At 38.6% G+C, this 23,708-nt stretch overlaps 1 protein-coding gene across 1 annotated transcript in view; it reads left to right on the forward strand.

The window, feature by feature from the left end:
- The window catches only part of LOC109421803 (calcitonin gene-related peptide type 1 receptor), a 213,798-nt gene that overhangs the window by 104,322 nt on the left and 85,768 nt on the right, over window positions 1-23,708 (forward strand). The window lies entirely within an intron of this gene.

A 23,708-nucleotide genomic window follows, 5' to 3' on the forward strand; every position in this document is an offset into this window, starting at 1 on the left:
TCCAGTTTGATGAGATACTTAATAAGTACAGATCTTGGATTATTTAACATAGGCAACCGTCTACGCCCAAGTCTGCGGTTTATACAAATTTCAAAAAAATGTTTGGACGAAAATCTACGAAGGGAGAGGGGGGGGGGGGGGGAGGGGTTTAAATTGCCAAAATTTAGTCTACGAAGTTTATGAACAGCGCCTTATGCTTCCCTGGCTTCGGCTCGGAGAATCGATTGAGTGAACACTTGATAGTTTTTGTCCTTTCAAATCTCCTGAGGCAGATGGGATTTATCGAAGACGACTAATAACAAGACAGACATCTACCTTCTTGCTCCATATACTTTGGGAGCTACAAGCACACTAGCGCCGCGAACGACTTCAGGGAACAACATCATGAATGAGTGTGCGTGCGATGCTACAATTTCCATGTATGTATTACCATGCACACGCACACAATAATATTTTAATGTTCCTGAGAATCGTTGAGGGCGTTTCAACCATGTCGCCTGCTACGGGGTGGGAGCTGTCTGTCTTGTTATTAGCCGTCTTCGGATTTATCCTAGTTTGCTTCAGAAAGGGTTTGATTATTTCAAGCATGTTTTGAAAAAAAAAAATACTTGTTTGTAGTTTTGCTACAGGATATATTCCCAAATCTTGGCGGGATATTACTGTGAAGTTTATTCCGAAAGTGGGTCGTGGGTCGTATGAAGAAGCAAAGAGTTTCAGACCTATCAGTTTGACCCAGGCTTCCCAAAAGTACCGCATCATGATATCATTTTGATGGCTGTCACACTCTTATTCCCATGACAGCCCACAGAATAAAACTCATGCGACATACAACATCACTGTCGGGAACTGCTCACATCGTCTGTTTTCGCTGTGCGTTCGTTCGCCGATGACAACCTCGGCTCTCACCCAAACCGTCTCTCGTTGGCTGGACAGGAAGTGACGAAAATCGCTGCGCTCGGCCCGAGCATTTTACTTCTTTTGAACGTGTCGAGTATCGTAGTATATCCCACGCTCAAAATTATCGACGCATTTCAAATACATATTTTTTGACGTTGAATAACGTCCTTCGGCAACATATAGGGGTGTAACTTCAGAAAACCGAAAATTTGAGCATGTAACGAAAAGTGGTTAGATTTTGACCGCTAATAACTCTGCCATTTCTTGATGGATTTTCAAAATTTTTGCATGAATTGATCACAAATTTATCTACGCATCGAATCTATCCAAGGTTACTATTGATTTTCAACAACAAACTATTGAAAATTTGGGAAAAGTGAACCCATGTTTTATCCAGCCAATCACGTTCGAGCGCAGTTTTGGACTTTTCCGTCGAGCGCCTGGCAGTATAAAAGCTATTTCTTCTTCCCCTCTTCCTTCATTCTTCATCAACACCTCGAGGGGAACGCATCGCCAGAGAGCTGTGCAGTTTGCTCCGTTTGCGTTTTCATTTCAGTGTTCTTTGGCAAGCCGAGCGCGGTGGTCGGTGCCTCTCCGCGCGCGGCAGCTCGTCTACCGGATCAGAGACGGAGGAGCACAGCTCGATTTGCATTTTCGCTCAGCATTCTCTTCTCACAGCACATTCTCACGCTGTCGACCGCGGTGAACGGACGGACGCACCGACGACAACCGAGCAGCAGCGGCGGTGGAGGAATAATTTATCATTTCCCTAGTACGGAGCGGATGGGCGCCGACGACACGGCAGCAACGCGGTTTGGTTTTGTGAAATCAAAATTAAATAGCCCTTATTAGGGCTATAATTCTAAATTCCACGTAAGAGCTGATTCGAATTCCTGCAAACATTTTGAAACCTACTTCGAGAGCACCGCCAGCAACCATCTAGAAGCAGCCGCGGCGATGGCTCATTCGCATTTTCCCAGTGCGGTAGCGGATGGCCATGGCAACAACTGGGAATATTTTAACCGCTTGATGTAGAATCTATTCTAAATTCAAGATACGGTACCAAAAGCATAAACTTATGCGCGCATCATAAATCTGCTTGAAATTTCTACAACTTTGAAAAATGGCAGGTTTGCTGAAAAATGAAAGCTGTTAACCAGCGTTGCCAAATTTCAAATATCTGTAATCTTTAGACATTTTGGTCGAAAATACATGACTTTTGTACTATATATACTGTCATTCCTTACTAAACATTATAATATTGGTTAATCCTAAGCCTACCTACTGATTTGGCAATGGCTAATAATAATCATTTAAGTATATTTTATTATTCCGCTACAATAAATTATTGCAGATAAATTTGTATGGCATCGTTGAATTTTACTCCCCTCACTTCTAACCAATCACGTTCGAGAGGGGAAACCAGGCCATTGTGCCGTATAAAAGCAAAGTGCTTCTTCTCATCTACCATGATTCTTTCTTGACCCCTCGAAGGGATTGCATCGAAAGAGAGCTAGCCAGTTTCTTCGTTTGCGTTTTCCATCAGTATGCTTTGGCAAGCCGAGCGCGGTGGTTGTCGGCTGTAACGCTCTCCTTCGCATCGTTGTACGCGGCGCCAGTGGAGCAATCAGCCAGTTCAAACTGGTGCGCGGCAACAACGAGGGCTTGCTTTTGCACCGAGTTAGCGCAGCATCGCCATCGGAAAACCCCAATCGAAGTCAACGCCACCGATACCGTTCTGGATTTGGTTGGCATAACTACCGATTTTCACTCCATGCAATAATTGAACGATTATTGTACAACAAATAAAATTAAACAGCCATTCTAAGGGCTTCAAAAATGTTCCCCACAAGAATGACCCGAATAATTTTCCTAAACGACGCGCCAGGTCACAAATATGTCAAAACCGGCTAAGTCTTAAAACCATAGCATAAACTTTGCAAACGGAGTAGTGGAAATATATATGATTCTTGTAGCATCCTTGATATTTCCCAGCCAAATTTCAATGTGTGTTGTCTCCGCAAAAATTGAACACTTCTATGCCCATTTTTGCCACACAATCTAGAAGAAAACTGTATACAGTATACGATATCTGAAAATTCTTAGTTATTTAATTAACTTTTGGTGAATCCTCCTCTCCTCTTCTTGGCGTAACGTCCTCACTGGGACAAAGCCTGCTTCTCAGCTTAGTGTTCTATGAGCACTTCCACAGTTATTAACTGAGAGCTTCCTCTGCCAATGACCATTTTGCATGTGTATATCGTGTGGCAGGCACGAAGATACTCTATGCCCAAGGAAGTCAAGGAAATTTCCTTTACGAAAAGATCCTGGAGCGACCGGGAATCGAACCCGTCACCCTCAGCATGGTCATGCTGAATACCCGTGCGTTTACCGCCTCGGATATATGGTGAATCCAGTTCACCAATTAGCAAAAGCTTGATGATTTGCATTTTGAATGATCTGTTGGATTGCATCAGTTTAAATTCTTATAAAATGAACGGTTACAAAGACAATTCTGTTATAGCTAAAGATTATTAAATAGTTTTGACAAATTCGTTTATGGAAATATGTTAAAACCAACTACTTCGCAGGTCAAGTCTTGTCGCGTCCATTCAAAATTTCAAAAACCAGCAAAAGCATTGATATTGTGGGAGAGTTTCTGAAATCTGAATCAATCTGGCGTCAAACACTGCTCAAGCAACAACTCAAAGAGGATTATTAGAGGATTTGACATTTACTCGAAATGTGAGGTATGGAACCTAGAGATGCTATGCGGTGCACTATCAATCACCGTCTACAATAAAACTAAATTAAATCAAAATGCCGCATCACAGTCTTTAGCAATGTTAATTACAGCATTCAATAATTGAAACTTATGCATAACCGGACGTTATTCAACGTCAGACTTGCGGTCGTATCTAGTATACAACCCCTCCAACTTTTTTTTCAAATAGAGAATATGTACTTGTAAGTCTTGTTCTAGTAGAGTATTTTGCATAGCATTATTTTTTATTGGCATGTGAAATGCACTGCCATATTTTCAATATAAAAGAGAGTTGAATCTCACATCAGTGGTATATTTTTGCCAGATTACAATTTTGAAAAACGCTGGCACAAACTTATTTCCGCCCCTGGGGCATCTTGTGAAAGGCATATCATGTTTGTAAAAAAATATTTATTGAGCCCATATTTGGTGAATAACTTTTAGCGTTAAGCCATGTGCTCCCATGACAGCCTATGACACACTTTATGCGACAGTCGGCTTGGTTAGCCGAAGATTGTCATCGCCATGCGGCCAACAATACTCACGACGTTTCCCACTCGGCTCGATACGACTCGAGAGTGCAACTGTCAGGCAAGCAGCCGAAGCAGCGGCTGTTTCAATACATCTTTCGCTCATGCGTGTGCGTGCTGTTGGCGATACATTTCTCACTGATGGTGTTGCACACGGTAACGAGAGATGGTCTGCACACATAAGAGAGTGTCGATTCAGCCTTGCGCGGGCTGTTGCGAGAAGGCTGTACATTTGGAAAGCCTGGTTTGACCACTTTTCTTCTGAAATGCTTAGAACGCATCATGGATCATCGCATCCGAGATGTTTATCTGGCTAACATGCCTCTTCATGTGAACCAACATGCCAATCTGGTAAGTCCACTGTGACTCTTTTACACAAGGTTATTTACGATATTGAGAAAGCATTCACTGAAAAGCAATCTTGTTTGAGTGTTTTCTTAGATACTTATCGAGGGTGCTTTTGACAACGTGCCGTTCGATACTATATTGGAACCGCTCGGAGTCTTGGTATAACTCCAATGATTTCCAATCGGATTCACTAAATGCTCAAAAACCGATATTTCTTCTTGACTTTGCTTCAAGCAGTGATTAGGAAATTGTGTATTACTGCATGCCTTCAAGGGGTAGTCTTGTCACCACTTTCGTGGAATCTCGAAGCAGATACGCTATTGAGGTAATTCAATAAGAGCAGCTTTCCTACTTATGGTTTTGTTGACAACTACCAAATAGTTGAGGGTAGGTGTCACCCAAATGGCCTTTCGATTAATCCGAGTAAAACATTGTTCTTTTCACGGAAAAGCGAAACCGCAATGGCGCTCGACTTTTGGGTCTCTTTGAAGTACGTTGGAGCTATTCTTGATTCCTTCCAAGCTTTCCAACCAAGGTGCCCAACCTCACATTGGGTTCAGAATCAAGAAAGCTTGTGTGGCCTTCGTGAAATGTCAGCGAACCTTCGATGCAACTTAGGGGTGGGCTTCGTGGCCGGCCGCTTAGCTGCGTCAGTCGTTTAGGAGTCTCGTAAGCCTCGGAGTTCCCGCTCCCTACCTTACGCTTGCACATGAGGGGCCCAGATGCAAAGGGGTTTCTTCTTCTTCATTATGGCTCTACGTCCCCACTGCCTTGCTTCAACTTAGTGTTCTTCGAGCACTTCCACAATTACACGGTCCGACAAAAAATCAACTTTTATTCTGCCCAGCTCTAAATTTCACTTTTTCTGATTGCTCCCGACTAGAAACTCATAAATCTGAAGTTTTGACCCTCCCCCTCCTGGGAGAGGGGAGAAGCGTTGATTTGAAATTTTGAAAAATCGAAAAATTCCGAGGTTTTTCGATCGCCATTTTGGCTAAATGCACGATATCAAAAAAGGAAAAGGTTGACCACGGAGCTTTAGGGGTTGTGCAACTACCAACAAAATTTCACGAAGATTCGTCGAGCCATTCTCGAGAAACGGTGTTTTTATGAAATGATGTTTTAAAGATTTCTTATATTACACGCAAAGAATCCCACTACTATATGGCACAATTTCTGATTTAACCATGCCGTTTAGCATCATAGTGTCTTCGAGGAAGTTTTTCACTACAATAACGTGCTTCTTTTAACCTGTTGGTAAAAATGATCAATCCCCCTAAAAGTGAGACATAAAATTTACTTTTTGTAATTACGTTGCGAAAGTGATTGTTTTTCCATCGGCTAATAGGTAGCGAAATTGCCTACTTTTCCATACTTGAACAAGTGTGCCGAAAAGTACTACTTTTCAGCACTCTTAAGTGTGCCGAAAAGTACTACTTTTCGGCACTGTTTCTCAAACGGCCAATTCAACGTTAATTTAACACTCATTTTCACTGTTAATAAATCAAAACTGCCTGAAGTATATCCCTTTCGTGTCCAGGAATTTCCCGTGAGTCATTTGTGTTTTAGATGCACTGTTCTTTGTAGGAAAAGTACCAGACTGAACTGGACGAAAGCTTGAAAATTTGTGACAGTCATGCCGACGGTATCAACGGCCTACTCAATTGCCTACTTGATCGGAAACATTGGCTAATACACGTGATCGCCAGTTAGCATGTTTTCTCGGTATGCGTTCGTGTAGGAAGTAAGGATTGTACTCAATAGCTGTTTTTTCGTAATTACAAAAAACTTTGTATGCAACTCGTTGCAAAACTCGATTTTTCAGCACTCGTCATATTTATCCAACTCGGCAAGCCTCGTTGGATAAATGTATGGCTCGTGCTGAAAAAATCTTCATTTTGCAACTTGTTGCATAAATAACTATTTTGAATTTTTCAAGATACAAGGTTGATATCTTCACAAGAGTTGTAGAAAATGGTGTTCTGAATAACTTTGTCGAAGACGCCAAATTCGTAACTCCCTTAGTTTCCAAGATACGTTACGTTTTTATTACCGGCGGCCCCTTAAAAGTGATTTTTGTTTCCTCAATAACTTTTTTCACATGACTAATTTCGAGCTGGACAGAACAAAAGTTGATTTTTTATCGGACCGAGATAGTTTTTCAAGGTATTTGAATTTTTCCATGTATTTTGTGCAACATGTATAGACTGTTTTAGAAATTATAAATACACTATTTGACTGCCATTTTCATTTGAGTACAATATCCAAAAAAGTTTCTACTAGCTCTTATGATACACATTCTAACGAAGCAAATAATATCAACTTTGTTGATGTTTCTTGCTAAAGTTAAGAAATAGGGCTCTGTCAACAGGAGGATTAAAAATGGAAGTTGCACAAAGCGCTCAAAAAATATAAGAAAGGAAAAAAAATCTCATAACACAATATTGTATTTCCAAACAGTATGAAAGTTACTGTCAGATAAGAAAAGGTATTTCTCGACTGGTAAAAGTAATTTTCATTGGGATATTTGATCAGGAACAATTTTCAAATGAACTGAAAAAAATTTAATTAATTTAAATTAAATGTATTCAGGAACGCCAAGAAACTACGTGATAGTTCTTATGTTGCGTAAAAAACCTTAAAAAAAGAAACTTGATCTCAAAAATTTGGAAATGGCTCTATTGTTTTTTCCGGGTTTTGATGAAGACATTCTTAGACAACTTATTGAGAAAGTGAATATGATAAAAACTCACATTAATGTTGGTAGGTAGTTATGGATAAACATTGTTGAAATGATTAAATAACACCTTTGTGCAAATGCAAATTTGAAGCATGAAGTAAATTGTTAGAGAACTCGATTGTTCTTCATAATATCATGACAATTGAAAAGAAGTGTAAGCATGTGGAGCACAATATGTGCGAACTTTTTCCCCAAGTATGGGGCAAATGTTCGCATTGAAGTACGTGCATTAAAAGTTTTATTACTAAAGCTACATAAAGAACTCGATAAAATCTAGTACAATGTTTTGAAGGTTACATGATAGGGAATCGTTAAGCAATGAAAAACGAAATTAATGTCTTTCCGTGGAGACTATTAGGTGTGAACTTTTGCCCCGTACTACTTTATAGGCAATTGTAAGCAAATTACCTCATACAAACGTGAAAGTACAAGTAACTGTCTTATTTAGAAAGCCAAAATGATTGACATATTGGAGACTGTGAGAATAGAATTGTGAAATTAAAAGTGAAAAAAGTTATTGAGGGAAAAAACACTTTTAAGGGGCCGCCAGTAATAAAAACGTAACGTATTTTGAAAATTAACGGAGTAACGAATTCGGCGTCTTGGACAAAGTTATTCAGAACAGCATTTTCTATAACTCTTGTGAAGACATCAACCTTGTATCTTGAAAAATTCAAAAAGTAAATTTTCTATCTCTCTTTTTGGTGGATTGATCATTTTTACCAACAGGTTAAAAGAAGCACGTTATTGTACACGGAGAAACTCAAGTACCTAAATTTGAGTATTTTTAAAATCACTTTTGAGTTCTTTTTTGTCTTCTCTCTCATCCACTCTCTTTGTTGTTTCAGAGAGCGAAGAGCAAAACAACTCAACTTTGACAGTTCGGTGCGGGAAGCCAAAATTGAGTAAACAGCATTGAACTCAAATTTGAGTATTTTGAACTAGCAGTTGGGTGAAAAAAAAAAAACTTAGCCGGTAGGTACTTTGCCGCACGGGATCAAATGTAAAAAAAACACTTCAACATCGCTTCCACGAACTCAAATATGGGTTCCCGCACGCAACCCCGAAGTTGGGTGAAATAAACTTATATTTAGGTACTTTGTTTTCTCCGTGTAGTGAAAAACTTCTTCGAAGACACCATGATGCTAAACGGCATGGTTAAATCAGAAATTGTGCCATATAGTAGTGGGATTCTTTGCGTGTAATATAAGAAATCTTTAAAACATCATTTCGTAAAAACACCGTTTCTCGAGAATGGCTCGACGGATCTTCGTGAAATTTTGTTGGTAGTTGCACAACCCCTAAAGCTCCGTGGTCAACCTTTTCCTTTTTTGATATCGTGCATTTAGCCAAAATGGCGATCGAAAAACCTCGGAATTTTTCGATTTTTCAAAATTTCAAATCAACGCTTCTCCCCTCTCCCAGGAGGGGAGGGTCACAACTTCAGATTTATGAGTTTCTAGTCGGGAGCAATCAGAAAAAGTGAAATTTGAAGCTGGGCAAAAAAATTGTCGGACCGTGTTATTAATTGAAGGGATTTCTTTGCCAGCCATTGCATGATTTGTATATTGTGAGGCAAGTACAATGATACACTATGTTCAGGGGTCGAGAAGACTTTCCCTACTGGGACGGGAATCGAACCCGCCGTCTCCGGATTGGCGATCCATAGCCTTAATCAGAAGGCTAAATGAAGACTCCGGGGTGTAAGTGACCATTTTGTCGATTTTGAGCTGAGCATATCAAAAAAATCTTCAGATTTCAAGCTTCCAGGAACTATGTTAAGATTATTTTTACGATGGTTAGAATAATTACAATAAATCGGAAAAAATTGAGTCGGTTTTGAAACTCCATACATTTTGTTTGGGATGAAAAAACGGTGAAAAACTTTAAACCTCATTAACTCGAAGCTGGATTTTTGTCACTTACATCCCTTTGCTGCAAACCCTCTCAAATTCCATTTAACATGTTGTTGATTTTCATAGGTTTGTGATCATTTTTTTTAATAGTTTTACTCCGACTGGTCAAAACTGGACACCGTGCCCTTTAAGAAAAAAAGGATTAATGAGAACCATCTGGCACGATGACTTGTTAATGACTTTGAAGACATGAGAAATAGGTCACCCATATGTTCATGCGAATTTGCCAAGGAGTTCGATGACACATTAAATAAGCTTGACAATCGGTGTAAATAATCATGCACATCATCTGAAATTAAGCTGCTATTAAGAGTCAATTCAATTAGAGCCGTCAGGAAACTGTAGTTGAATTGAATTTCACATCCGATGACAGTGTCATGTGCCGTGCAACATGATTGATGCCTTCTCTAATGCTCACATTTATCGCAAAGGACGTGACACAGTCCCGGGCACATGAACATAATTCATTTACCAAATCCATATACATTATTGATCAAGTGTACCTGCTTGGTTAACGATTTACGGAAAGTACCTAGTCGCTGTTACCAACCGCATTGGAGTTGTCTCTGAAGTGCGAAATCCATTACGACCCTCTTACCAGTTTCACAGTGCGTGTACTCAGGAAAAAAAGCTTTCACTGATTCCACTATGAATAAGAAATGCAGTCAGCGAAGGGGATTGAACTGAAAACTGGAGTGAATGACGGTGCGCGGTTATTTGCCTGTCGCCTTGGTAATTAATTGGGACAATCCTTTGCTTTCAATCGAAAATTCACCTATTTGGAAGCGATACATAATGGATCGAAAATTATTACCGATTGAACGACGTGCGGTAGCGGAAAATTACGGGCTTGAATGCATGCCATTTGAATATCCCTGGCAACGTGGTTGTTGGTCTCCATTGTAGGGAAGGGATAATAATGAGTTTTAAACTGTAACGAATCGAATCAGTAATTGCAACAAGCTGCAAAATGACGGTTTATAGAAGCTGATGCTTTTCGTAGACAACCCACAATGGTTTGATGTCCATTAATTCCTGATAAAGAATCATAGCTCAAGAGTTGGGTTTTTATTCGTAAACTTCCTCGATTGATGCCAAGCAATCAATTTCATTGCACCACTAACATCGATCGCTGTAAGCAAACAGGGTTAGTGAACGGGGAAAAACTTGTTGTTCTTCAAATTTCGCTCAAACTGGGTTCCCATCCTTTCGTATGGCAATCGATGAAAAAACTACGATAAATTTAATTGACAGTTTGAGTAATGAATCTTCTTCGAGCTGTGTAAGTTGAAAAAGTTCTGTTGCAAAACAGAATGCGATAATTTTCTCCGACCAAACTATTCAGGACATGAAAGTAGGGGAATTGTTCGCTTTTTATGCTCCACCAGAACCAATTACTAAAGATTCCCCTTATTCACAAGTAAAATGGTATGAAAAGTATGGAACCAGAGTATCGCTATAATTCAATTTATATCTATTGATTTGAATTTGTGTGGTTATATACCGTCTATCCCCGTTGGGTTGACCGTTACTAATCTGAACATTTTTTTTATTTTGACCCTCACTAATGCAGGTCGTTCAACTAAAAATAGTTCAAACGTTATTCAGCTCTGAGGTCACCAAAAAAAAGTATGATTTTCCGATACTTATAGGGTTATACTTGAAATTCCATTCTAAGTATGTAATTCCATCACGGATTCATCCAGAGATTTTTTTCAAGAATTCCTCTAGAGATTTCACTGTGCATTCCTACGGGAATTCGTCCTGGAATATCTTTAGATGTTCCTCTAGTGTAGTGATTGTTCCAGTGCTTTTTTCAAGGACTCCTTCAGGAATTTCTCCAGGTCCTTATGCTTTTCTGCATTCAGAGATTTCTTCTGGGATGTCTTCATATCCCTTCAGGAATTCCGCTAGAAATTGCTGCAATAAATTCATCTGGAATTATAAGAAGTATTTTTGCAGGAATTTCTTCAGGTATCTTTTCCAGGTAGCACAGAACCATCTTAAAACGCATATATTTATTGAAATCATGTCTGATATAGTATCCTACAGTATTGGTACAAAGTAGTTTTCTATATACACCTGGAATTTGAAATGCAGTTTTGTTATAGACAAAAATGTCCAAAGTAGCCCCCATCCGGTTCTATATGAGATGTGTCCGATTGGTGTATGAACAACTTTTTTGTTTATTGATGGATTTAGTTCAAATTTTGCAAACATCCTACATACATACTCACGATTACTATGTGTAAAAATTGTGAAAATCCATTAACTCTTCTTAGAGTTATAATGTCATAAAGTTGAAAAATCATGAAATAGTGTCAAAAGAAGCCCCGCACGACGGTACTGCGTAAAAGTGTTAGTACCACCTACTCATACTAAACGATCGGATTTTTCGATCGTTTAGTATGAGTAGGTGGTACTAGCGCTCTCACGCCGTATATATGAGAGTTAGGAAATGGCGTCCTTGGTGATAATTGTAGGAAAAACATCCTTGCTTCAATGAGGATTTCCGCCGGTGACCACATTTTCGATCGCTTCCGTTACTACGTCTCCTGGTCGAGCTTACATTTCCCGCATTTCTCCTGTTCACCCACTCATGGCTCCTTATATCGCCTTTTCCTTCAGCCTTGTGCTGCCTGGTGGCGAGTAGCGGGACTTCGAGGTATGGCTGCTCTAGTTGTCCAGTAGCCGGTGAGTAGCAGTCCTTTTTTTGAACATTTAAAACGTAACAGTATAGTCACGCCATTATATTGATTATATTTCAACTCAGTTACTTGTAGTACCTAGCAATACTAATTCCCAGGGCGACTGTCGTGAGGATTACGAGTACGACATATATTTATTATATATTTTGGTATATTTCATTATTTGAAAATAAAATAGGGATGAGCAATGAGCATGGGCATTAGGCTGCGGCTTATTTTTCTAAAGTTTTCGAAACCTGAAATTCATAAGCTCTTCAGGATTAATATGACGTAAAAAGAGAAACCTCTGAATTTGACCCAACAATATTGAGATTTAGAGGTGGCGCAGTCGCCTCAAAGTTGAATTTTCGAGTAATAAAAAGGTGTTTTCACTTCAAGATTCATAACTTTTTCAATTTTCAACCGATTTTCAATCTTTTTCATGAATCTCTCACAAATTAAATTTTGAATAAACTTGTAGAACATCATTTTTTTCCAGAGTTCATGCAAAATATGAGTTTTCAAAGATTTATTTTTTTTTCTTCTTTTTACAAAAAAAAAATGACTTTGGTACCCAATGACTGTTTAACCGCTTGACCGATTTCAAATATTTTGGCGTGATTTCGTAGATATTTCTGTCGCCTATCTTTGTTCTGAACAAACTATTCGTCAAAATATTCATTTTTATCATACTTTTCACCAAAAACTGTCAAAACATGGATTTCCTGGAGGAATTCTCGAAGGATTTCCTGGGTAAGTCCATGGGAAAATCCCTGGAGAAATTCGTGGAGAAATCTGGAGAAATTCTTGAAGCAATTCCTGATGGAATCTCAGGAGAAATTCCGGAGAAAAGCCTGGAGGAATCCCTACAGGAATTGCTAACATAATTTCTAAAGGATGTCCAGAAGCAATTCCTGGAGAGTTTCCTGGAGGAGTTCCTAGAGAAATTCCTGGAGAAATGACTGGAGGAATTCCTAGAGGTATTCCAGTGAATATTGCTGGAGAAATCCATGATGAAATTCCTGGAGGAATCACCATAGGAATTCTGGGAGATTTCTATTATGTTTGTATTTCTGAAAAAATCACTTGAGAAGATTCTGGAAGAATTTCTAGCGGAATTTCTGAAGGCATTCCTGGAGAAATCTCTTGAGAAATCCCTGGAGGAATGCCTGAAGCAATTCATGAAGGAATCTCAGGAGAAATACATGGAAAAATGTTTGGAAGAATCTCTGAAAAATTCCTGAGGATATTCCTAGAGAATTTCCTGGAAGAATTTTTGAAAAAATCCCCAGAAGGTTTGCTGGAAAAATTCCTGGAGAAATTGCTGACATTATTTCTGAAGGATATCCAGGAGAAATTCCGGGATCAATTCCTAGAGAAATTGCTGAAGAAATTCTTGGGGTAATTCATGGAGAATTTCATGGAGGAAATCCTGGAGAAATTCCTGGATTAAATCCTGTAAGAATGCCTGGAGGAATTCCTGGAGGTTTTCCTTTGGGAATTGCTGGAAGAATCCTTAAAGGAATTCCTGGAGGAATCTTTGGAGGAATTATTGCTTCAATTACTGGATAAATTTCTGGGGGAACCTCTGGAGGAGCTCTGGGCGAAATTTCTGAAAAATCCTTTTGGAATCCTTCTTGGAAAAATTCTGGAGGAATCCTTAGAAAAGTTCCTGAAGAGACTTCAGAAGGAATCCCAGAAGCCATTTCAAGAGGAATTCCTAGGGGAACCCCTAAACTGAATTAATTCCTGGAGGAGTTCCTTAAAGAATACAAGGAGGAATTCCTGAAGGAATTCTAAGAAGAGTTCCTGGTAGAATATTTGGGGGTTTTTTTTAAATAAGTTGTTCCGTAAAGAATCACAGAAGCAATTCTCGAGTTAATCCCTGCAGAAATTCTTGAAGGAATCCATGGAGGCATCCCTGCAGGATATTCTAGAGGAATGCTTGCAGGGATCAACGGAGGAAGAATCTCTAGAAGAATTTCTGGAGGAAACTCTAGAGGTATTTTTAGGGGAATCCCTGCAGCAATTCCCAGATGAATCCCTGGAATAATTTTTGGAGGAATCTCTGAAGAAATTTGTGGAGAAAGTCCTGGAAGAATTCCTGAAGATCTTTGGACATTTCAGATGGATCCGTGGAGAAATCCTAAATTCTAAAAAATAGTTCGTGGAGGAAATGCTTGAGGAATTCCTGTAGCAGTTCCAGAAGGAACCCCAGGAGGAATCCCGGATGCATCCCCAAACAGTCCCCAGAAGAAGTACTGGATTTATTCCTGGAAAAGTTCCTGAAAGAATTCCAAGAGGAACTCATTAAAAAGTGTTCCTGGGGGAATCCTTGGAGGATTTTTTAAAATAATCACTGGAGTTGTTCCTCAAAGAAACACAGAAGAAACTCCCGGGTGAATCCCTGGAGGAAAACCAGGAGGAATTCCTGAAGCAATCCCACGAGGAATTTCTCAGGAAATCCCAGGAAAGCTTTCTTAACAAATTCCTGGAAAAATTTTCGTAGGAAATAATATGAAGGAATCCATGTCTACAATAATTGTTGGACGAATTATTATTGGAATCCTTGAATAGACTACCAAAAGAATGTTTTGAACAATGTTTTAAGGAACTACTGGATTAATATTTAGCTAATCTCTGGTAAAATTTCTTGTAAGGATTTCTGGAAGATATTCCTGCTGAAATAGTTCGAATTATTCATGAAGAAATATCTGAAGGAACATTTGCAGAAATAATAAAACAATTTCTGTTGACATTCCTTTGGAAATCCCTGGAGAAATTGGTGGAGGAATCCTCAAAAAAAAAACACTTCAACAATCACTGCAGGAACCTCTATAGATATTCCAGGATAAATTCCCGGAGGAATGTCTAGTGAAACCTATAGAGGGATTCTTGAGAAGTTCTCTGGAGCAATCCATGATGGAATCACTGAAAAATTCTTGGAGGAAATCGTCGATGCATCTTTGTTGAAGTATCTGTAAAAAAGTTTTTTTTTTGTCTTTATTATAGAGACTGTAAAAAAGTTCTGAAGAATCGTGGATGGAATTTTTGATGCATTTCTTGGAACAAACCATGAAACGATCACTATCGGAATCCTTCAAGATGTCCATGGAAGAATTCGCTGACGAGAAACTCATGGTGAAGTCCCTTGTGGAATTTCTGAAAGAATCCTTGAAGAAGTTCCTGAATAAATGCCTAAAGGAATTTCTGAAGGTGTCCTTGACAAATAATAAAACAATTTCTGTTGACATTCCTTTGGAAATCCCTGGAGAAATTGGTGGAGGAATCCTCAAAAAAAAAAGGAATTTCTGAAGGTGTCCTTGACAGAATTCGTAAAGAAATCCCAAGTATTTTGCTCTTTACATGACGTTTGTTTGAATTGAATACTAGTGAAAATTCGTGTAGCAGTAGCACATAACTACACTCTATAGCAATTCTACTAAGTATTTACTTTTCCCTACCGGAACCGGTTCCGGGTTATCTGGAAAATTTGGCATGCTGTTTTTGTATTCCATGAATAAACATCACAAAATTTAGCCATTCAACAAAACTTTTTTATTTGGAAAAAAAAATCATGATAAGATTGAAGTGGTTCTCTTGGAGAAACATTTGGCGAAATTCGCTGTGGTTCTCGAGTAAAAAAGGTTTGATAATTGTGGATAAAAATCTTAATTATTAGATTTTTTTTGAGATATATTTTTAGGAACTCTGTATTATTAATAATTTTTGAGTTGGTTCGATTTTACAAAAATAAATCTGGCGGCCAGGGGGGGGGCACGGCCCCCCTGCCCCCCTCTGGCTACGCTCATGCATGCACTGCAGAATATCAAAGGACTTTTTATGCAAAGAAACTATAGTTATTGACTTGATTTTTTCATGTAAAACTGGAGTATAGGACAATTTTTTGTAAGTTTTTACTACAAACCAGATACTAAGCATAATATTTAGGAACTAGCTGACCCGACGTGGCTAGCCACGTTTCACAATCCCAAGAATTATGACGATGGCTTAAAAATGTTGGTATGCATTTTTTGCTTTTCTACAACTTTATTCATGTCAATTTCTTGATTTTGCTTTGGCTGACCAAGCCATGTGGGAAATTACACTGTTGAAAATGCTTTGACATCCATGTGCACAACAGAACATGTGCTCGATGAACAAATTGAGATTTGAAATTATGAAAAGAAATCCACGTACTCCGGTGAGACTCGAACTCACGACTCCCAATTCGCTAGACGGGCGCTTCTATTCCTTCAAGCTACGGAGTCACTCGACTATCTCCGTCGCCAGCAGGCCTAGAACTGAACTCGATTCCACTATCGCACATGGTTATCTTCTTTTCACAATCCAAACCCCCTTCGGATGGGATTAGATGAACATCTAACACATTGTCTGTTGTGCACATGTATGTCAAAGCGGGAGAGGAAGTTATTTTTAAATTGTCGAGAGCTTCGGGCACTGCCTTCCAATCACTTATTGGTATGGCAATTAGTGTGCAGTCGGATTCTCGACGGGTCGGTCCAATAAGTGATTGGAAGGCAGTGCCCGAAGCTCTCGACAATTTAAAAATAACTTCCTCTCCCGCTTTGACATACATGTGCACAACAGACAATGTGTTAGATGTTCATCTAATCCCATCCGAAGGGGGTTTGGATTGTGAAAAGAAGATAACCATGTGCGATAGTGGAATCGAGTTCAGTTCTAGGCCTGCTGGCGACGGAGATAGTCGAGTGACTCCGTAGCTTGAAGGAATAGAAGCGCCCGTCTAGCGAATTGGGAGTCGTGAGTTCGAGTCTCACCGGAGTACGTGGATTTCTTTTCATAATTTCAAATCTCAATTTGTTCATCGAGCACATGTTCTGTTGTGCACATGGATGTCAAAGCATTTTCAACAGTGTAATTTCCCACATGGCTTGGTCAGCCAAAGCAAAATCAAGAAATTGACATTTGTAAGGTGCTACGGTCACCCTTACCGTATTCGGTCGGCCGAGGACCGACCCGTCGAGAATCCGACTGCACACTAATTGCCATACCAATAAGTGATTGGAAGGCAGTGCCCGAAGCTCTCGACAATTTAAAAATAACTTCCTCTCCCGCTTTGACATACATGTGCACAACAGACAATGTGTTAGATGTTCATCTAATCCCATCCGAAGGGGGTTTGGATTGTGAAAAGAAGATAACCATGTGCGATAGTGGAATCGAGTTCAGTTCTAGGCCTGCTGGCGACGGAGATAGTCGAGTGACTCCGTAGCTTGAAGGAATAGAAGCGCCCGTCTAGCGAATTGGGAGTCGTGAGTTCGAGTCTCACCGGAGTACGTGGATTTCTTTTCATAATTTCAAATCTCAATTTGTTCATCGAGCACATGTTCTGTTGTGCACATGGATGTCAAAGCATTTTCAACTTTATTCAGAAACCATGTTTATTTCTCTGAAGAGTTCTAAAATTTCCTACTTAATCTCTTTGCAATGTAAGGCTCCAAAAACTTCTCCGAATCCTAAATAGAAAGTTTTTGAATATGCTGGGGTGATACACAAATGTCCTATGTCACACTTTTTGTATGATACTTCAAAAATTCGTGTATGGGTCGTCACGTTATGACAAACCCTCTCCCCCCTAAAAGTGTGACGTAATTTGTGCATGGCCCCCTATTTGTGAAAGATGTATGTTATTCGTTTGATTGCTACGATGAATGTTCGAGAATGTTCACGAATCTTCAATTTCATTTCCTGCTTCTCACAGTAATGTTCATAATTGTTTAGAATTAGAAACAGAAAGCTTCTAAACATTTTATTATTCATCGAAAATTCACGAACGAACATTTCTAGTATTTCCTGCATCAGAGAATGTTCTAAAATATTCAAAAACATGCGTATCTTTATATTCTTCTCGTTCCTCTTCTCCAACTTCTTCGCCCAGGAACGTTTTGAAATACGCCTCTCCTTCCTTCGAAATATGTCCTAGAATGTATTCATTTCCTTGTTTTAGTTCCGGAATATTTCTTCCAATAATGAAAAAAGCATATTGATTTCTTCATAGAATATTCTAGGATGTTCCAGAAACTTATTTTTCTTCTTGTATACCAAGCCGAGAATTTTCATTATGTTTGATTGATTGATTTAGCTATATTAAAGAGACTTTCAGTCCTTGGCTCATTATGTTTGGAAAACTCTTGAACATTTGTATAAATAGTATTTTCATCCCTCCGGGTCATACGTTATGTTCTAGAATATTGTTCTTCTCTTCTGCTTCTTCCTCTTTGCGCAGGAAAGTTTGAAAAATGTCTCCATATTTGAAACAGAAACCTCTCGAATTACAATGACGTTTTGGTAGAAAAGGAGTTTCTTCGAATTCAATTCTTCGACTTCACTCTCGAACACTCGACATGCTGGCCTCACCGAAATACGTGAATTATTTCAGTCAAACTTTGCTAAGGGTGACAGGAGGACAGATGAACAACACCTGGATTCATATGCCGTTTCTGATCTCCTTAATTTGGATTTAGAAAATGTTCATCCCTCAAGGAGATTCTTGTGCATTCTGGAATAACAATTTCCAGAAGTTTCCTCAGAAGCCATTGTAATTATGCGAAACATTTCACTCAGCAATGAAAGCAATTACTCATCAGAAGCGCCAGAAGGTATACTGTCATGTATTCATATATGAAAAACGCCAGAAAGTATACTTCCAAGTACACACCTTTAACTGTTACAGGCTTCTAATCCCTGAAATGGTAAGAAACTTCTAGACGCTTCTCAGGGTGAACTTCCCCAGACTTCCTAAAAGTTCTCGAAAATTAAAGTAGTTTAATAATTCAGAACATTCCAGAACGTTGTTTTTTTCTGAAACTTTGTTTCATAATATTGCATCTTCTCTGTGGAGCGTCCAGAAATTTCTAGAAGGTCTCGAATATTTAAGAAATTCAATACTCCGGAAAATTCCAGAACCTTCTTCTTTTCTTTTGGAGCTATCAGTACCTTCCAGAAAGTTCTTGGAATTTTCAGAATATTGATGTTCCAGATCATTCCAAAAAGATCTTCTTATTATTTCTGAAGCGTTACAACTATGGTGAAACATTTCAATGAAACATTTCAAAGCGTGACGGAAGGACAGACAACTCTGGGATTTTATATATATGATATGGAACACAGTGGAGGACTTTTTTCAAAAAAAAAAAATCCTCGCATTTTGAACATAAAAATATTTTTTAATTCAGAACACTCTAAAAATTGAAGTTTAGGGCTTCAATATGATTAAATTTAGAATGAATTTTTCATTTTAGGCCCGAAATTAAGCATGAAAACTATGAAAATTTGGCCAAGTTCTCATTTTTCATGTAAAATACGTGTTTTTGAACGGTTTTTGATATTTATCCATGTTGAAACCATTTTTTTTAAGGTACAGTTTATTTACAGCATTCTTAGGCAACAAAAACATCTACAAAAGCACGCCAAAAGATTTGAAATCGGTCAAGCGGTTAAAAAGTTATCGGGTCCCGAAGTCATTTTTTTTTGTTTAAAGAAGAAGAAAATAAATTAAATGAGTTTTTAATGTTTTACGTGACTTTGGGAAAAAAATGTTCTACAATTTTATTCCAAATTCAATTGGTGAGAGATTTATGAAAAAAGATTGAAAATCGGTTGAAAATTGAAAAAGTTATGAAACTTGATGTGAAAACACCTTTTTATTACTCGAAAATTCAACTTTGAGGCGACTGCGACACCTCTAAATCTCAATATTTTTGGCTCAAACTCAGAGGTTTCTCTTTTTACATCATTTGAATCCAAAAGAGCTTTCGAATTTTAGGTTTCAACAACTTTTGAAAAATAAGCCGCTGCCTAATGAGCATTGGTGACCGTACACTTCATAGTTGCTAATCCGTGATTGACCAGAGCTGGCAGACTTGCACAGAGAACCAATAGATGGGGCTTGGGACTAGCACACCTCACTCAATGTACACGTTCCGAGAGCTCAAATTCCATTCGGTCAATAACAGTGCCGGCCACGTCCTTACGGTAAACCGGAATGTTAGTTTGACAACCGTTGCTACTAGAGGTTCGGGCCTGTCCATAAACTACGTAGACCAGGGGTTCTCAAACCTTTTCAGCTTGCGACCCACTATTGATTGTTACAGAATTTTGCGAGCCACCAGCACGTATTTTCGTAGCATACAGCAATTTAGAAAATGTGTACTGACTTTTGTAATGAATATATTTTATCGTCTTCGTAGGTTTTGATTAACTTACGTTACGGTAGCACTTAACCTTGCAAATTTTAATTTTTTTCAAATTTACAATAATTGTTTCAATTTTTAGTCAAAATAAGGTTAATGTGCCTGAGAGATCGGTTTAAGTTAACTCTTTATCTTTTAGAGATGTTTCCAAGTTTCTTATTCAAATTTAACCACTGTGACTCCATGTAACACCATTGAAAACATAGAATTTATATACATATAGTCTTTGAAAAAAAAATAGTTTTATTTTATGCTTTTGCAGAACTTTTCAAACAGATCGAGATGAAAATGTTATTCTATATTTACGGCGAAAGGAGTTGTAAAAAACATTATTCTGCTGAATGGTCAAATGAGTCAGACGAGATTTCTAAAAGGTCAAATTTTCGAAATCTAGCAGAATTTTACCGAAACTAAGCTTTATCGGAGTTCGGTTGAATAAACAGATAATTCGATGAATATTATCAAACGTTCGTTGGTTTCTTGACGAGATTTGATATTTTTTTGCAGAATTTTGGTATATCAAAATTGTTCTTAAATTCTAACTTCTGAACTGCGGGCGTGTAAATCTAACTGAAAAGGCATAAATACTGCAAGCGAATACTTGAATTCATCATTTCCCAGACCACTAGGAAAATCTGAAATTTTACTTGAATCTTATACCTTCTTATTGAAATCTCATAGTTTCAGAATCGATTTCAGAACGCAGAAAGTAGTTTCAATATTGAATATACTCCAGACAAAGACTTATAATATAAAAGTTGTAATAAAATAATTAAGGAGAATCCTGATTTCTAGAAATAACTCGGTCCATTCTCCAAGAGAATATTTTTAAATTAAAAAATGGCCCAAAATATTATTTAAAATAAATTAACTAAGACAATTATAACAACATCGCCCAAGCATTCGCGACCCACCAAAAATCAGCGTGCGACCCACCAGTGGGTCGCGACCCATAGTTTGAGAAACGCTGACGTAGGCTCTTGAGGGGGGCGGGTGGTTCTGGCCAAAGTCTATGCTCCATACAAATTTCAAAATTTTTGTATGAACGTAAGTCTACGAGGGGGAAGGGAGGGGAGGAGGATGTCCAAAAATTAGTCTACGTAGTTTATGGACAGCGCCTTGTATGTACTACTGGGCCCTCCACAGTTGTCACGGGAACGAGGTTTTGTTAGTAGGGAGGGGTAGATAGTTACATAGATCAGGATTCACTTTGGTAAGCGATGCTATCCATGTAACCGTGAGCATACACAAAACACACACACATTCAATTGTGCCACAATTGTGCCACCTTCAGTCTTCCCATGAACTTAACCAGGGTGCAAAATGTTCATAGTCATTGACTGAAAACAGCACGAATTTGAATGATTCTGCCCTGAATATTCAAAACAAACAAATTCATTTTCGCTCTCCCTCTTCACACAGTCAGTCAATTCGTAGTCATTGAATATGAAGCCGATCGAGAAACATATTCATAATTACCTACGTTTATGGCTACGATTCTTTCCAAAAACACTCCACGACAATCAAATGGGAAAAGATTTGTGTAAAGCACCGTTAAATGTAATCGAAACGTTAATATTTTATCAGCAATTTATCACTTTGTAAGATGTTTACAAATATTCATTGACTTTCATTCAGTTGACAAACGAGTATCGAGCAGCTGAATATGAATACGCAGACAAGTGAATGAAAATTGCCGCACGATGAACTTCAGCTCGTCTGCTTGAAAGTTTGGCGCCCTGAACTTAACACATGTTCAACTTATGTACACTTTCTCGCACTTGTGTTGAACGTCAAACGCCAAACATCGGAGTACCCGTGTTTGCTAGCGTAAATACTCCGTACCAAAGTGTACTCAAGTACAAAACTTGTGTACGTACCGCAGTACGAAACGAAAATCGGACCGAACGCAAACCGAGAACAAAACCCGAAGCGGCTTTCCGATTGGTAAACGAGTGGTGTCGAACTGTCAATCGTCGTTCGAGAAAGTTCTTTTTTGCATGATCGCTTCCCACTTCGTTTCGCACGGTACACGTGTACATACTGTACATGTGTCCGCGGTACTTGTGTTTAAAACGAACTTTGAACAGAAGTACACGTTTGGGTACAGATTTGTGTGTTGCGTTTTAAACACCGAGTCGGAGCACAGACGGAGTTTGAATACAGCAGTACTTGGCGAGTTCGGTGTTCGTTTGGGAAAACTGGCCACCTTACAATTTGGAAGAATGGTGAGACCTTGAACATTCGCAAGAGCTACCTCGCAATTGAGAGGACTGGTGAACCAATATGCAATATAACTTGCTGTAATTACATGCATTCGACATATGCATTCACAAATTACTCTGTGCCGACACATCTAGTGACGGACCGTACAAACTAGGGGAAAATACTGAAACACATTGTACAACAAAATACTGTGGCCAGCACCTTAAAGTGGAGACCTGTACAAAAATATAGGAAAATTTAATATTAACAGAAGAACATATTGATACTGAAAATTTGGGTCGACTCGAAGTTACGAACTATACAAATTCGATTGAAAAATATTTGAAAGCTACATACACACACAATAATAAATAGCTGCAAATTGTCTTCCATGCAGTGAATAAAAAATTTTTGAAAATAGAATCCGCATACGGGTAGGGAGCAAGGAACAAACTCACCGAATAATCTCCGTCAGCTAACTCTTTAGACACCCAGCAAGCCATTACGAATGTTAAGGTTTTAAAATAAAATATGGATGAAGCAGTTAACTCTGATAATGCACAGTGAATAAAATGTTTTCAGTGTTAATTTGTTCGCCGACATGCTGTTATTCAAATAACAAGCCGAACATTTGCTCAACATAAAGCGACCTTGGATGTTTAATGGGGCCTAAAGTCTAGAAACGTTTTTTTTCGGTCTGGCATGTACCATAGTTTATCTGTCGACAAGTTACTTTTTCGTTCATTGCATTAGGATAGAAGGTGGCGCTGTTTACCTCCGCAATTGGAAATTTAGTAAAACTTACGCATATTACTCTGTTTCATACAATTGTGCTTATCAGGCGGCTTTACTGTGAGGCTATAATAGACGCTCCTTTCAGGATATCGAATCATCATTATTTGCAATTTTTTTTGCAACCAAACCAAATAAGTCAACTAATTATTAAAAAGTTATACATTTAAGCAATATAACGTTTTGAAATTTATGTAAGCATAGTAAACAATATCATATTCTAGATTAAGTCCAAATTAGTGAATTTGGTGATTTTGTATATTCTGGGTAAACTTTGACTGACTGTGACTGCCGTTGTGTTTTATCTTGAGGGCAACCAAGTCCACATCACATTTGATTATTCTGACGCTGCATCAAATATTCGTTCATGTTCGGTTCGGGTAGGTAATAAGCCTATATGACGCACAAAATTTGATTTGCCACCGTGTCACCAGCAAGCAACTGTCCAAGTCCATCCATTCCCAACGAACAGCCACCGCAACGTCTCTCGTGAAATAATGTCGTTTTCCCTAACTCGCTAACTCGGTTTCCATCTTAACTTTTCCTTTCTTTTCCCGCCGCACTCGAACGAACGCAACAACCAAAAACGCAC

This window comes from Aedes albopictus, chromosome 3 (assembly GCF_035046485.1).
Source record: "Aedes albopictus strain Foshan chromosome 3, AalbF5, whole genome shotgun sequence".
Classification (NCBI taxonomy): Eukaryota; Metazoa; Arthropoda; class Insecta; order Diptera; family Culicidae; genus Aedes; species Aedes albopictus.